Raw genomic sequence first — 2783 nt, forward strand, 5'->3', positions numbered from 1 at the left:
GGGTCTGAGGTGGGAAAGGGGAGGGGGCGGGGTGTGGAGAGAGGCCGGGTCTGAGGCGGGAACGGGGAGGGGGCGGGGCCTGAGCTTCCATCCTCCTTGCTGTCAACCCGTTTCCCGGGTTGGATGTCGCCCTGGCATTTTTGGTGTCCAGGTAGCCATGTTAATGTTTCCAGCAGTGTTAAGCTACGAGCAGTGTTGTGTAGGCCACTTACGTTGGAAAACAGAATGTTTTCCTCTTACTAAGTTGAGAATGGCTTATGTTGTGAACTAAAATAAAATCTTAAGGCTCACCCCCCAAGCGCTGACTCAATGGACCCCCTCTTGGCCAAGGGAATATCCTAAAACTAAACTGCCTGCCTGGAGGAGGGAGGTCAGACATGCCTCATCCGGGCCCGCTCCCTTCTTGGGGACATCCTTTGTAACCCATTACAGGCCTAAGGGTGTGCACGACAACCCTGCAGGTCCTGAATGTACACACCAAGTGTATGTCCCGCGGCTTAGCTCGGATACACGGCTCCTTCTGTTACAACATTCCAAGCCTTTAGACAAGGCTTCATGTCTCTAACCAAGTACAAGCCCAAGAATCCTTACACCCACCTGTAACCTGTGAGCCCCCCTCTTCCAGATGGCCCACCTTTTCGGGCCAATGTGTGCCTCCCACATATGGCTTCATGCCTTTACCTGTCACCCCTGTCTCCCTGAAATGTCTCGGACCAAACTGAAACCCAACCACAGCGAATCCACCTGCTCAGGGCCTCTTGGGCGTGGCTCCGGGTTATGATCCTCAGATTTGGCTCACAGTAAATCTCTTTAAAATTATTGCCCAGGGTTCGGCTCTTTTTCCGTTAACAACGTGAACAGTGACTGCATCCAGGAAAGTTCGTGCAATTAAAACTAATTCAAGCAATTTAATGTAGAAGCCCTGAAATTATCTGTGACGGGGCTACAAACTAGAATGTGAGGTGCGGCTCTCTGCCCGGAGGGAAATGTGTCGTTTCATGCTTAGAGCCCAACAGAACCACCTTTCCGTTCCTCTTCCCCATTCGCCCCACTGAGAGCCAGCCAAGCTGCGCTCAGTTTCGGAAACTCTCATAGGTACGACACCCGGGGTGTGGGCCTTGGAAGGCTAAAGCCCGCAATAAATTAGATCAGAAACTGTTGCTTTAAAACAAGAACTTTTAAAAAACAGACATATATTGCATTGTTCTTCCTTACACTGATAAGGAAAACCCCCATCTGTTACTTGGCACATCGGCCACCTGAGACCCCCACCCCTCACGGAACACCCCCATCAGCGTAATACTAACCTATTACCTGGTGCATCAGCATAACACTAAATCTATTACCTGACACATCAACTAACCTATTACCTGGTGGGCATTAACCACCTGACACCCTATCCCCAGACCACCACAACTTAATAAACGTGGGAAAAATCGGGTAGACGGTGCTCGGAATTTGGCGGCGAGGTCCCTCTGAGCCCGCCGGCGAATAAACTTGGATTCTCCGGCTCTCCGTGTGCCGCCCGGTTTGTCCTCGGGACCACTTGCTGTAACACTTGCTGTAACAATACTTGTAATTCCATTCCACGTTTGAGATCACTTAACCTCAAATAACTTTAGATAAACTTTATGTCATAGTATGTTTAAGTCAATAATTTTCAAATGTCATTTCAAATTCACTTTATGTGTACCCTGAGGGTAAGTGGACAATATACTTTTAATTTTAAAATTGTAATCTATCTTAGGTCTTTGTTTTCTATTTCTCCATGTTTTCTCAGATGTGGATAACAAAGTCTGGGAAATAGTCACTAAAGGACATTTGGATTTATTTTCACTTAGAGAATAAATAATTTTGCACTATTTCTAATGGTATTTTGTAGGGAGGTTATTCTCTTTCATACGAACCTCGAAGAAATAAAAACTAGATTATCAGGTTTAAATGACTGCATTTCTTCCAGCAATAATTTTATGGCAATATCTGTGAGTTAAACAACTACCATGAAGTATGTTTTTTTTTTTTTATCACATCCCTATATGTGGAAGATTTCATCCATCCAGAAGTGTTAACCAATTGAAATATGATCATATTTAGATAGGAAAATTAGCGTATTTAAAATCTTTTCAGTCTAAAAGAATAGGATGTCCTGGCATTGCACAGATGAATACAAGAGGACATATCAGTACATGTTTTAAAAGAGGTGATACCTAGGATAGATTCTGGGATCTCAACAAGGTAGCTTATTCTGTATTATGCAATATTGCTAACTAGTGTAATGTTGCCTCGACACAAGTGTCAGCATGGATTTCTTTAATCAGGAGCAAATAAAATGAGTTGACTGTGGAGCTATTCATTGTATTCAGAATAGCAGAGTTATGGGAAGCTGAATATAGGTGAGAGTTATGCATCTATTTTGTTTATGTGGAGTTTTGATGCTTATAAAATTTTCAAGGGAACAAAATGGACATATTTACAAGAAACATAAAAGGTATTTCCTCCATCCCAGAACAGTTCTCCCTGTAATACCGCTATAAAACAAATGCAAATTATTAAGCATTTGAAAAATACTACTTTTACCCATTGAGTATATATTAAATCCCGTGCCACACAAGGAGACTATACATATTCTAACACAATGGAACAATTAAAATATTTACCACTCTTGGCCGGGCGCGGTAGCTCACGCCTGTAATCCTAGCACTCTGGAAGGCCGAGGCGGGCGGATTGTTTGAGCTCAGGAGTTCAAGACCAGCCTGAGCAAGAGCGAGACCCCGTCTCTACTA

At 43.8% G+C, this 2783-nt stretch overlaps 1 protein-coding gene across 1 annotated transcript in view; it reads right to left on the reverse strand.

Annotated features, from left to right (window-relative positions):
• LOC105809514 (zinc finger protein 160-like) overlaps positions 1 to 2783 on the reverse strand; it is a 46659-nt gene that overhangs the window by 23555 nt on the left and 20321 nt on the right. The gene's annotated exons all lie outside the window — the stretch shown is intronic.

The sequence above is a fragment of the Propithecus coquereli genome, unplaced genomic scaffold (assembly GCF_000956105.1).
Source record: "Propithecus coquereli isolate 6110/MARCELLA unplaced genomic scaffold, Pcoq_1.0 Scaffold196, whole genome shotgun sequence".
NCBI classification, from domain to species: Eukaryota; Metazoa; Chordata; class Mammalia; order Primates; family Indriidae; genus Propithecus; species Propithecus coquereli.